Raw genomic sequence first — 11,858 nt, 5'->3', positions numbered from 1 at the left:
TGTCCTAGCACCTCATCAAGAGACCATGCTGTGTGCCCAAACTGGATCATTCCCTCTTCAATAACTAGATTCCTAATGTTCAGACAGAGGGCTTCTTCTCATTAGAGAAAACACTTTTCTTGTTCCCATGCTGATTCGGACTCCTTGGGTTGCCTTTATCCTTCTCCATACCCTGCGGTTATGTCTTTTTAAAATACCCATGGGAAGCTTGGCTTTCAATCAGATCGTTAACTGTCTTTGGGGGGGCCCATCCAAATGGTTTAATTAATAACTACAAGCTTGTTGCAAGTATCATTAATTAACGCGTTGGATAAAATAAACCATGCAAGTGACAGGAATGTTTGAACAAAGTTGCTCTGGGCGGAGACCAGCAAAAACACGCCTCACGAGGCGTTCGGAACCGCGCTCTGCGCACACGTGGAGAGGAGGCAGATGGCCTCATCTGGATTCAGTTTGGGGAGACAAAAAAGGTTTTTCCAATTAAAGTCACTTAAAAAAACAGACTTCACAATGAGGGAGACCAAGCATTTAAAAAAAAAAAATCCCTGACATTTGTAAGGTGTGGGTTTGGAAAATACCTGCTTTCCCTTCCTTGCAGGGGAGTGGGTTTGGGGAAAGTCCGATTGGAAAAGCCCAACTGGATGCACATCAGCTGATGGCGACTTTGACCTTATGGCTCAGGAACCGTCTGTCCTGCTGAAATGCACATCCAAAGCCCTGGTCCCTGCGGGCAACCAGAACGATTTGGCGTTCCACCTAACTCCGTCGGCTTCCGTGTTTTTCACGTTTAGAGAAAGAGGTTTTGGTTGATTGGTGTTTGTGATGAGGAAGCAAGAGAAAAGGGGACGTAGAGACAGCTCTGGAAGTGTGCAGTCACCTGGCACGATGAGCTCTGCGGCGGTTGGGCGGGGCCGTGATTTTGCTCCGAAAATGATTTTAGCTACAAGTTGCTCATTTAACTTAACAATTAGCTGTTATGTCCTGGCAATCACTGGCATACTTACCAGTTCTTGTAACATGGGAACACTTGGCTTTACAAATGTTTTTCAGATGTAGTGAGACCTTCATGTGTCCTCAATTTCACAATGAATGGAGGAGTATGTAAAATAATCATTTGAGTTTCCTATTGCTATTTCCATACTTTGAGGCCTCTGATTTTTTTCAAGTCTGAAACATTTCCAAAGCTCCTTGAAAACACACGTAAGCCTGAGGCTCTTTATCTTGGCGGCTAAAGAATACAAGGGGTCAGCCTCTCTCTCGGGAAAATGCTGAGTCTCATGCAGAACTAATTCTCCTTGATGGTCAAAGTACATTCTCACTGGAACGTCCCGAGGTGGGTGCAGAAGTATAATTAACCCCCTTTTCTAGGTTCTAGGTTCTAGGTTCTAGGTTCTAGGTTCTAGCTCCCAGAATGGTGACTTAACAAACATGTACTCTCTCTGAGAGTCCTTCCACGATGGGTCCAAGGGGACAGGTTTCTCTGCTGCACGTGCTCATTCAGGGACCCAGGTTCTGTCACCTTGCTGTTTTGCTGTCGCTTAGGGTATCGCTGTCATCTGTGTGGTTGCAGTTCACAGGCAGGTGGAGGGCAGGGCGGGGCACGGGCTCCATGACTTAAGGCCCAGAGGCAGCGGTGGTGCCTGTTGCCCCCACCCACATTCCAGCGCTGATGCGTCTGGTCACACGACCACGACAAACTGCACAGGAGGTCGGGCAGGGGAGGAATCTCCCACGGAGCAGCCAGGAGCTCGACCAGCACTCGGTCCCGTGGAAGAAGTGGGAGGTGGGGGGGCGGGGATACTGCGGATGTCCCCCGTCCCGTGCCAGCTCTCCCAGACTCTTCCACGCGTCACCCCAGCCACCACAGTTCAGGAATGAGAACATCCCTGTCCTTGCGGGAAGTCCATGCTTCCTCATTCTGCTTTCGCTTTACAGGCAGGATTTGTCGAGCCGGCCCAGAATGTCTTCTAATGCTGAAGAGTAAGGAGGTGACGTCTGTGACTCACAAAACAGCCCCGTGCACCTGCTAGGGAAGACAGACTTTTTTCCTCCGACATAACAAATTAGAACCCATCTGGGATTTGAGAAGCCTGAGCTAAGGTTTCCTGGATCTGTTTGCATACGGGGCAATGATGAAAAGCAAAGAAAACGATATGTTTAAAGAACCCTTCTGTGTCAAGTAGAAGGAAAGCTTAAGAATTCTTATACATTTCACTCTGGTGCAGGATGGTGATGTGTAAGGATCTGAAAATAATTTAACCCATTCACAGTACTTCTATTTTTTTTTAAATTTTTTAAAATCTGTGCTGTTAGCACAGAGCCCGATGCAGGGCTCGAACCCACAAACCATGAGATCAGGACCTGAGCCGAAGTCAGACACTCAACCGACTGAGCCATCCAGGCCCCTATCCACAGTACTCCTAAGTGCCGGGCACGGTTCTAAGACCTGAGAAATGATAGTTCCTCTAATCCTTACAATGATATTTTGAAATAAGGACTGTTGTACCCATTTGAGGGATGTGGACACGGAGGCAGAGAGGGAGACAGAACTTGCCCCCCGTCACACAGCCAGTAAGCAGTGGATCTAGGATTTGAAGTTAGACAATCTGGCTCCAGAGTCTGTGCCCACGGGCCAGCAACCTTTCTCAGGAACATCAGCTGGTACACATGTTAGGCTCTGCGGGTTGTGCCGCCTGTCACAGCTACTCAGCTCTGTGGCCGAAGGGCAAAGCAGCCACAGAGAATGTGGAAGCGAGTTAAGTGTGGCCGTGTTCCAGTAAGACTTTGTCTGCGGACGCCGAACTTCGAATTTCATGTAATTTTCACGTGTCACAAAATAGTCTTCTTCTTTTATTTTTTTTACTCAACTATTTAAAAACACAACAGCCATTCTTGGCTCGCAGGCTGTTTGCTGGCCCCTGGTCTTTGCAAGTAACCTTGACGCCCCGTGGATTCCTGAAACTGTGAGTCCTTTCCTGAGCCTGACTACACTGGGTGCTCCGAGAAGAGCCTCCTGTGCCCTGGAGACCCGCCCCCTCCACCGAGAGGAGGAAGGCCCTCCTATGTCGTTAGAACTTGGTAGAAGGAGAAGGTGAAGTGTCCCTGTAACCAGGCGTCATGTGGCCAATGAGGATGTGGTCATGTGGCCAGTGAGGACCGGGGCTGGGACCAACCGATGGACGGGCAGGCAGGATTTGGGTTGGCAATCAGAGCACTCACAGGAGCTTAGAGAAATGGGGAAATGAAGAAAGGAGAAAAAAGGGCGGGTGTATCGTGCAGAAGGATGAGAGGCACGGACACGGAGCCTCGTCTCTGCAATTTCCCGTCAAAAGAACTCAGGCAGCCTCTCGGGCAGCGAGCGCTCAGAGAACACATTCCACAAAGCCCGTCCTCACCTGGGTCTTCCGTCAGTTTGGTGACAGCCCGGTGGACAGCCAGGCTGCTTGGGACAGGCCGGGACTGACATAGATACTGGGGGCGCGCTGGCCTGGCGGCCGCCCCAACTGCTTCCCACCGTGGGTCAGATGGCACCAGAGGGACCTGGGTCTTCTCCACGTGCCCAGCTTGCAGCCCCGGGGTGTTCTGGCCGCCTCCGGAGCTCCCTTTGGGGCCTTCTGGGTCCGGGCCCTGGCTCCCCTCTGTGTTAATTTCCAAGTGCCACGTGTTGGGGGCGGGACTTCCCATAACAGAAGTAGCTCTGGGGACAGGAAGCCCAGGCCACAGTGTCTTGAGGGCTCTAGGGAAGAATGCACCTCCTGATTGCAAAGATCAACGGTGATGATGATGTTGATGATGGTGACGTTCTCACTCATACCAGCCACCCCCTGTCCTCACAGAGGCACGAAGAAGATTACCGCCCTGGAAATCTATGTCCTAGCACTGCATTATTAATTATTACGACTCCCCTGGTCTATTTTTGAGGCGGCTGCTATCATCATGGTTCCTTGTGTACGGACGTTAAGAGATGTCACGGATGTTTGAGCTAAAAATTAGTCACGTAGGGCGGGCAACAGCTCTTTCGAGTTCTAGGGGTATAACTGGGGAGAGGGGTCTACAATCATTATTCCCCTGTCCCTCACAGAGAAATCGAGACCCAGAGAAGTCAGACTTGCCCAAGTTCTCGCGGTGAGTCAGAGCTAGAAACATCTCGAGCCTCGAACCTCAGTTGCCACAACTATCCCCTTGCAAATGTTTTTAAAACGGGGGTTCACGCTTGGCTCACACACCCCACGTTTTTCCAGTGAGAGGCTTATAAACTACCATGGGTTAGTTTCACTTGGTCAAGCGGTCAACGCGGGGAGGAGACTCCAGACAGAACGCCCGCCCCCTACTCCATAGGGTGAGCCAAGGTTGAAGGAGCGGGGCCTTTTGCTGGGGGGCCTGCTTCAGGGACACTCTTCCTGTGAGTGTTTCCTGGGGCTGTGGGACAGGAGGCCTCTTCCCCCACTGTGTCTTTCTGTTGAACCTTGACATGACTTTGCAGTTTATAGGCTGGGAAGTGTCAACTTTTTCTTTTTTTTTTTTTTTTTTTTTTTTTAATTTTTTTTTTCAACGTTTATTTATTTTTGGGACAGAGAGAGACAGAGCATGAACGGGGGAGGGACAGAGAGAGAGGGAGACACAGAATCGGAAACAGGCTCCAGGCTCCGAGCCATCAGCCCAGAGCCTGACGCGGGGCTCGAACTCACGGACCGTGAGATCGTGACCTGGCTGAAGTCGGACGCTTAACCGACTGCGCCACCCAGGCGCCCCTCAACTTTTTAAGAGAGCTTGAAGGAAAAAAAAAAAAAAAAATCCATGCTTCAGCATGGGAGGTGCTAAAAATAAGGGCTTCTTAGTTTCCAGAAGAGCAGATAAATGAACAAACAGGCCAGAAGCAAATGTGGTTATTTCTGCCGGGAGTTTTCTTTCTCTCAACGGTCCCCTGGAGCTGTAAGATGCAAATACAGATTGATAGATTTTTGTTATTAATTCAGAAGCCATTTCTTGGACCCCCATCTATGTGCAAGGCGACGGGCCCAGCTGCCAAGTTTCTGAGAGGTTGGAGGTGCTCCCGGGGACGTTAGGAGGGAAGAGAGGTCAGGGCCATTCTGAGAAGCCCATCTTCTGTCTCAGAAAATTCCCAAGGTCCCCGGCGGTCATAGCCACAGTGCCCCATTTTGGTCGCCGAATGGATGCATACCTGGGAATTGAGACTGTGCCTGTTCAGGTGGGGACAGGGCAATGGGACTCGATACGAGGCAGGGTGGTGCAGGTGGCAGGCCTAAGGAAGTTTCCGTCCCATCCTCCTGGCACAGGGGTAAATGCCAGCCTTGTGTCCAGTGCATCCGTCCCCGGGACCCTGCTCAGGCGTGTCCAAGGCCAACAGCATCGGCTTCCCCTGGGAGCTTGCAGACCTCCTGAATCTGTCTGCCTTCTCACCGGCTCCCTGGGGGAAGGGGGTCGTGTGAGCATTAACACCTCGTGGGTCTTGCTCTAGACTCCACAGGGGTGGTGTCCCCCTGTGACCCCACACTTCCGCCCCCTTTTGGAAAGCGGGTCTCCCGAGCACAGCTCTTTCAAGAAGATCTGCTTTCTCTCACGCCCAATTTGCCCAGGACATTGGTGGGGGGGGGAGGATGGGCATCTTCTTTGCTTCCAGACCTTCCACTGCTTTCTTCAGACACCACAGCTCTCATGAAACCCATCGAGGTATCGGGCCTGGGTCTTGTCGGACTGTGAGCAGTCTGGGATTGGCCTGTCGATCCTTCAGAGTCATGGACACTGCCAGGTGGCTCGGGGCTCCTGGGTCAGGGACAGAGGGCTTCGTTATAGTAGAACAAGCATCATAATCTTTGCTTTAAAATATAGCATAGGAGCACCTGGGGGGTCAGTCGGTTGAGCGTTGAACTCTTGGTTTCAGCTCAGGTCATGATGTCATAGTTGGTGAGTTCGAGCCCTGCGTTGTGGGACCTGCTTGGGATTCTCTCTCTCCTGCTCTCTCTCTCTCTCTCTCTGCCCCTTCGGTGTTAGGCGTGCTCTCTCTTCTTCTCTCAAAATAAATACACTGAAAAAAAAATTAAAAATATGTAGTGTATTAAAAATAAATAAATTAATTAAATTAAATATAGTGTATTGGTAGAAAACTTGAGGTATAGTAAGGCCGGCAGATTGGAAAGATGGGTTGTTACCCACATTTCCCGAGGGGAGGGAGGTGCCTCGCCATGGGGGCCACTTGGGGAAGCACCAGGGTAGGTCAGGGGCAAATATTTACCATCTTCACAGAAGTTTCCTGTCTCCCGACCCTGGGCTGTGAAGGTAGGGAGGAAGCAGGAGGGAATCCGCGTCTCCCTGCCCTAGCCTGGACGGTACCTACGAGACTCTGTTCCCGTTCCCCGAGCCCCATGCGCCCACAGGGCTGCTGGGAAATGTAGTGCCCGGCTGGGAAGCACCTTCTCTGTAACAGCCCTGCTCCACGGGTATGAGCTTTGGAGCTAACCCTCTCCGTCACATCTCTGGTCCTTCCTCCAAGACTCGGTGGACCGTCTGTCCGTTCTGAGGCCTCAGAGCTAGCTGCATGGGCTTCAAACAAATCAGGCCCACGCCTGGCTTTCAGATTCACGAACCAGAAGCTCAGCGCAGTGAAGGCCGCCGAAAGGGCCCTCAGGAGTGCAGGGCATGGGGTGTGGCCGGAGGGGACGAGCAGGTGGCCAGGAAGTCCTGTTTTCCATCCTGGAGGAAACTGATCCCCAGCTGAGCTTTCACTCGACAGCTGTGTGGTCTGTTGCCAAAATATTCCGTCTCCTGATTCAGCAACATGGGGCTCTGCTTGGAGAGCTTGGGGAGTTTTTGTTTAACGGATATAGGATTTTGGCCTGGGATGACAGAAAGTTCTGGAGAGGGACGGTGGGGGTGGGGATTCCAAAACAGTGTGAATGGACTTAATGCCACTGAATGAACTGTATACTTAAAAGTGGTTAAAGGGGTAAATTTTATGTTATGTGTATTTTACCATAATGAAGGATAAAAACGAGGGGCGCCTGGGGGGCTCAGTCAGTTAAGCATCCAACTCTTTCTTGACTCTGGCTCAGGTCATGATCCCAGGGTCATAGGGTCGTGCCCCAAGTTTGGTTCTGTGATGGTGTCTGCTTGGGATTCCCTCTCTCTCTCTGCTCCACCCCCCCATTTGTGCTCACTCTCTCTCTCAAAAAATAAAAATAAAAACAAACAAAACAAAAACTCTTAAAAGACAGACCTTTTCAAATGCTTCTGTAATTTGCTATAATAGTCCCTCATATCAAAGCCTTTCTGGGATATTGAAGACCTGCTCCAAAGGGAAAAAGATAAAAGAAGCCAGTGTCATTTCCTGGACCTTTTAATACCATCAGCATTGCATACCTTTCTTACTCATAAATTCTGGAAAGTTTTAGGTGGCACATGGGAGTTCCTGGAATGAGAGTTTTGGGAGGGGTAATCTGGATCCCGAATCAAACCGGATTGAGAGCCAGAGTCCTCACAGGGTGTGGAGGCAAAGTTGGGGGTCATGGGACCACGATGCTCGCAGTGTAGGAAGGGATGAGGCTTTGCAGGGGGTTGAATAGTTTCCGCTCAAGACTTAAGCCCGCCTGGAACCTGTGAATGGGAACTTATTTGGAAACAAGGTCTTTGCGGATGTCATCAGATGGATCTCGATTGAAAATCACATCCTTGGGGCGCCTGGGTGGCTCAGTCGGTTGAGCGGCCGACTTCGGCTCAGGTCATGATCTCGCGGTCCGTGAGTTCGAGCCCCGCGTCGGGCTCTGTGCTGATGGCTCAGAGCCTGGAGCCTGTTTCAGGTTCCGTGTCTCCCTCTCTCTGACCCTCCTCCGTTCATGCTCTCTCTCTCTTTCTGTCTCAAAAATAAATAAACATTAAAAAAATAAATAAAATCACATCCTTGTAAGAGGAGAGAACGCAGAGGGACAGGTAAAGATGGGGGCAGAGTTCCGAGTGACGCAGCCGTGAGCCAAGGAAGACCTGGAGCCACGAGGAGCTGGAAAAGGCAGGCGGGATCCTCCCCGGCCCTCAGAGGGAGCACCCCTGCCGACACCTTACATGTGGACCCCTGGCTCCGGAACTGCAAGGCAGGATACAGTCCCGCTGTTTGAGGCGCCCGGTGTGCGGTCATCTTCGAGGACAGCCCAAGGAGACCGATACAGGCCTTCGGCAAAGGTGTGGGCTGCGGGCCAGGAAGGGGGTGGGCGTGGCGGAACGGGAAGGAACGTCGGGCTCCTGTTGCCGGGTCGGGGATCCTAGCCTCGCCGGTTGTGCAGAAAAGAGAACTTACGGGTTCCCAGGCTGAGACAGCCAGTGAGGGTCAGCTCCGGAAGCGGCTGGATCTGGTCATTCAGAAAAAGTCAAATGAACGTTCCTTTCCCCATCTCTGGGCTCAGCCTGAGATTTTGGTGGGCTCGGGGGCCTCTCTGGGGTGGCTTTGGGAACCTGCCCGTCCAGATGGAGAAGAGCAAGCAGGGAAGCGGGGCCGCCTGAGTGGCGGGACCCGGGTCCCACGCTCACCCTTGGACTGACACGGGGACAGGCGGCCTCCTGACGGCAAATCGGGGTGTTGTCACTAGAGAGAAGCAGGCCGGGAGGCGAACAGGCAGAAACGAGAGAAGCAGGTGACCAGGAAGTACTCCACACCTCTGCCTCCGTGTCCCTCCAGACTTAGCTCTTTCGCCACCGAGTGTCGCTCTGAATGCTCAGCAGTGACATCAGCAGAAGGATCCAGCTGTGAAGAAGCACCGTTCCGGATGCGCTGTCTGCTGCTGACCTCGGGGGTCCACCCGGAGGGCCCGCTCCCAGCCCGGTGCCCTGACTCGGGGGGCCAGGACTGTCCACTGGATGGCAATTTAGTGACTCCCCTGGCTTCTCGGAGAGCCATTCCACATGGTCAGCACTGACTATTCACATGTTAAAATATCCTAAGCGAACCTGACTGGGGGGAACAGCATAATTGGAGTGAAAAGATACTGTGCAGGAGAAAAACGTGTCCTTTTACCTTTGGAAAGCTCTTCCTCGGGTCAGGAGAGCTTCCTGGGGCCCGTGCTGACTCCTTCTGACGACACAGCCCCTCAGCGTCTGTCAGAGGGCTCTAAGGCCCATCAATCCCAGGGGATAAGCCATGGATTATGTCTAGAGGATAAGGACATCGGTGCCCTGGGTCACCTAGCTGGAAATAGGCTCTAAATTGGGGGTGGTGGGGCGCCTGAGTGGCTCATTCGTTTAAACGACCGACTTCGGCTCAGGTCATGATCTCGCCGTTCTTGGGTTCGAGCCCCGCGTCGGCCTCTGTGCTGACATCTTGGAGCCTGGAGCCTGCTTCGGATTCTGTGTCTCCCTCGCTCTCTGTCCCTCCCCCACTCTCACTCTCTTTCTCTCTCTCAAAAATAAAAATTAAAGTACATAAATAAATAATCAATCAATCAATCGGGGGTGGGTAGGTGGGGATGGAATGAAGCAAACCAGACGGATAAATGGAGTTGCAGGGGTATTTTTTTCTGCTCTCAGCCATCTCAATGGCCAGCCCCTAGCGTTCCCCCGGAGCTGGACAGGTGCCCATGGCAGACAGTCACCCTTGAGCTGAGAGGCAGAGAAGGGGTGTGAGGAAATGACAGGAGAAAACGAGGAGAAGGCGAGAGAAGGAAGAGGAAGTAGGGGGAGGGGAGGAGATGTACACAATACAAGTATGTCCTTGGAAGTGTTTACCAGATGCCAAACATGGTCCTAAGTGCTTCACGGGCCCCCCGTGACTCCTCCTGAGGAGCCTGTGATGCAAGAGCCATGATCTCCCCCTTCTTAAGGATGCAGAGACAGAGGCGGTTTACAGCCTGACAGTCATGAACATCCGCTGAAACACAGGTTCACGAACACGGAGTTCAAAAGCCACGCGTGGAGTTTGGATGTTCCCGCCACAGTATTTGCTACAGATGTTCCACGATTGTGAAAGGTACTGGACCCCAGGGCTGCAAGCGTCCCTCCGGGATGCTCATGGCTCAGAAAGGGCAAACACAGGCACAAGTTAGTGCAGGGCCGTAGGATGATGCTGTCGCTGGGTGTGGACGCTGAAACACCGGGAGGAAACCGAGGGCCTGGAACTTCCCAGCAGCCACAAGCCAAGGAATGCCAAGATGGCCAGCGCCTTCGGAGGGCTCCAAGTGTGGGAGGTCGGGTCCAGTTGGGGGGCAGTGATGGACATGGAGTAAAATTGCGGGGCAGGGCCTGTGGATGCCAACTCCAGGGGAGTGACCCTGTCCCCCAGCATGGCACACAATAAGAGGCTTCGAGATGGGAATGCGTGAGGACTTTTTCAGTCGCAAAGGACAGAAGCCAAATCCACGTGTGGGCCGGTGCCATGGGACAGGTACCCCTGAGTGGAGGCTGCCATGAGGGAGTACCTTGGTGTGACAGTACCTACTAACATCATACCAGTTTACAGGACCCTATATAGAAGGACCAGAGACAGAGAGAGAGAGAGAGAGAGACTCTATTTCCCGGCTTCAGTATAAAAAGCCCCAGGGAAGGACTCTGATTGGTCTAGTTTCAGTCATGTGATGAAACGCTGGACCAATCACTGTGGCCAGGAGAACCGAGGACACGGGCAGGCCCGAGTCATGTGACCACCATGGGACCTGGTCCTGAGCTGGGTGCAGGGAAGCTGGTGAGTGTGCAGTGAGCGACAGCCCCCTCCCGGGAGACCTTTTCTGGAGGAAAGGGACGAAATGCCTACAGATAGACAACAGGCGTTCGTGGCGGGCAGGCGGGACCCAGATGGGTTTTAGAGCTCGCTGGGCAGGGGGCGGGGGGGGGGGTGGGGGGGGAGGCTGGGTCTGCCATTCGCTGGGTGTGGGCGGTCGAGAGAAACGCCCCATAGAATAACGACCCAAGCCAGGGTTTAGAATATTATCTGAAACTCAAAATAGATAACCGTCAGGAAGATAACCCAAAAGAATGCCACTTTGCCACCGAACCACATCCTAGAGAGCCACAGAGCCCACGCCCTTCGGCCAGGAGAGACAGGACCAGGCCTTGAACGGAGCGAGCTGTTGTGTTGGTGAGAAGGGACCCACCCTAGTGGTGTCCAGACCAGTGCTTGCCTCACTGCAGAGTGCCCGAGGATGTCCTGGGGATCAGGTTGAAATGCAAATTCTGATTCGGGAGGTCTGGGGCAGGGACCGAGACTCTGATTTTCCAGCAAGCTCCCAGGCGACGGTGACACCATTGTTCCCACACCCCACTTGAGCCGTGAGGTCTTAGAGTATGCAGTCACCAACTGGATGAACGTTGGGTGAAGCTGGGGGGTGGGGGGGGGAAGCCTGTCACGGAAGCCACCGAGGCGCCAGCTCAGGTGGTCGCCCTTGGCCACGCAGCGTTGGAAGTGAGGGAGGCAGGCCGGTGGATGGGCCTTCCCTGAGCTGGCAAGCGCCGCGTGCTCTGGGCCACTGAGATGCCCTCTGGACACAGGGAGCCTCCGCGGAGAGCTAGAAGGGAAGGCGGGTAGGATCTGCTCTCGTCCTTGGATTAGAGCCTGAGGACCTCAGCGGAGGGGGCCCCCTCAGGGCGCCTGTGGGGGGGGGGGTGAGAGAGGGAGGGGCCCGTGTGCCCCAGCTGGTCCCTGTCAGCAATTTCTGGTTACTAGCGTGGGTGCCTCGCAGGCATTCTCGCTATTGTGGGCTCAATAATGATGCCCGAAGACACCAGACTTTAATCTTCGCGACTGCAAAGGGTACTTTATGCGGTAAAGTCCTTGCATAGGCAATTAAGTTAAGGACCCCGAGATGGGGAGATTATCCTGGGTTGTCCAGGGGGCCCCCAAGAGCAACCACACCTATCCTTATAAG

At 53.1% G+C, this 11,858-nt stretch overlaps 1 long non-coding RNA gene across 1 annotated transcript; it reads left to right on the top strand.

The window, feature by feature from the left end:
* Window positions 1-9,659: 9,659 nt before the first annotated feature.
* LOC122202111 lies at window positions 9,660-11,266 on the top strand. The gene is made up of 3 exons (XR_006194470.1): window positions 9,660-9,967; window positions 10,559-10,678; window positions 10,941-11,266. It is a non-coding gene; the product is annotated as an uncharacterized LOC122202111 (long non-coding RNA).
* Window positions 11,267-11,858: the final 592 nt, after the last annotated feature.

Source organism: Panthera leo, chromosome A1, assembly GCF_018350215.1.
Source record: "Panthera leo isolate Ple1 chromosome A1, P.leo_Ple1_pat1.1, whole genome shotgun sequence".
In the NCBI taxonomy this organism is placed as follows: Eukaryota; Metazoa; Chordata; class Mammalia; order Carnivora; family Felidae; genus Panthera; species Panthera leo.
Note: the sequence above shows the minus strand (reverse complement) of the source record. Positions and strands in the feature narration are given on the sequence as shown.